Source organism: Brassica oleracea, chromosome C8, assembly GCF_000695525.1.
Source record: "Brassica oleracea var. oleracea cultivar TO1000 chromosome C8, BOL, whole genome shotgun sequence".
In the NCBI taxonomy this organism is placed as follows: Eukaryota; Viridiplantae; Streptophyta; class Magnoliopsida; order Brassicales; family Brassicaceae; genus Brassica; species Brassica oleracea.
Genome location: NC_027755.1, coordinates 4,768,026 through 4,769,867, shown reverse-complemented (window position 1 = coordinate 4,769,867; position 1,842 = coordinate 4,768,026).

Here is a 1,842-nt window from a genome sequence, read left to right as displayed (position 1 = left end):
GTACAAGTTTGATAAGTATTGTGGCTTGTCCAAGACAAATGGTGTTTATGAAGATGCCTTCAAGTTGAAGTTGTTCCCTTTCTCTTTAGGAGACAAGGCACACCAATGGGAGAAGACTCTTCCAAGTGACATTGTCACCACTTGGGAAGAGTGTAAGAGAGCTTTCCTAGACAAGTTCTTCTCTACTTCAAGGACAGCTAAGATCAGGAACGAAATCTCTGGGTTTCAACAGAAAGGTCTAGAGATTTTCAGTGAAGCATGGGAGAGGTTCAAGGGCTATTGGGCTCAATGCCCGCATCATGGTTTCAGCAAGGAGAGTTTGCTTAGCACCTTCTATAGAGGAGCTCTACCACAGTGCAGAAACAGGCTTGATACTGCCAGCAATGGTTTCTTCTTGGGAAGAACTGGTAGAAAACATGGCCAAGAGTGACTCAGTCTACAGTGATGAGCATGATAGGGTCAACATAAGTGATGATCAGCATACAAAGAAAGAGCTGAAGTCTCTCCAAGCCAAGTTGGATCTACTTCTTGCAGAAAAGGCTAAGCAGGAGAAGATGAACTTTGTTGGTGACCAGAAACAAGAGGCATCTCCAGTGATCAATGAGGTTGATGGTTTACAAGGCCAAGGGGAGCTGTGCTTCATCAATGCTAATGGCACATGGTACAAGAAAGAACCCAACTTTCAGTACCAAAATAACTACCAGCAAAGGCCACTCTACAACAATCAACAAGAAGGTTACCAAGCCAAGCAGAACTATCCTCAAGACAACCAATCTCCTCAGACTTAAGGAAGTTCTTCTCAAGCTCAAACTCCATATTCAAGTGTGAATTCTATGTTCAAGCAACTCTTGGAATTTCAGGCCAGAAATGAGAAAACCATGATTTATGAGTTCAAGAACATCCATGCAAAGATTGATGAGAACTATTCTGACCTTAACAACAAGTACATGCAACTTGCCTCTCATCTCAAGGCTTTGGAGAGTCAAGTTGTTTCTATGCCTTCATCTTCCAAGCAGCCAATGGGGTCTCTACCAGGGAAACCAGAAAAGAACTCCAAGGAATCTTGCAATGTTGTCTTCTCCACTACTTCTCCATAGATTGAGCTGAGTGATCATGAGAAAGAGGAGGATGAGATTGAAAGACTGGTATATGGAACTGATTTTGGGGATGTTGAGAGATTTGTTGTAGCCACAGCTGAAGCATAGATGGTGAAGGACGCTGGCAGGAAGATTAAAGCAACGAATCTGCAAAGAGCTGAGCACAAGGCTGAGAAACAAGTTGAGAAGAGAGCTGACAACAAACTGAAAAAGGTTACGCTAGAGGAAGCAACTAAGGTTGAGCTATCACCCTATGATCAGCTCCCTTTCCCCCCAAAGAGTTCTCACCAAAGCTCAGAAGAAGGTGCTCTCCAAGTTCAGGAAAGATCTTAGTGATGTTGGGGTCAGACTTCCAGAAATCTCGGGTATGCGTGAAGCACATGTCCAGATGATGCTCATCAACGACATTCTAAACCACCAAACTGAAGTGGCCGAGCTTTTGGACATCTCCATTCCTAAGATTGATCCACCAATCCTTCCAAAGTCCCTCCCTAAGATTGAGTCTCAAGGGATGTTCACCTTGCCTTGCTACCTTGGTAAGCTCACTTTTGATGATGCTCTTGTTGATTCTGGTGCAAGTGTGAATTTGATCTCAATGGAGATGATGAAGAGTCTAGGGATTGAGAGCATGGAGCCAAACACATCTTCCCTACAATTTGGAGATTCCTCTTCTACAACTCCTATTGGTCTCATCAAGGACTTCCCTTTGAAGATTGGAGCATGCACCATTCCTATAGACCTCACT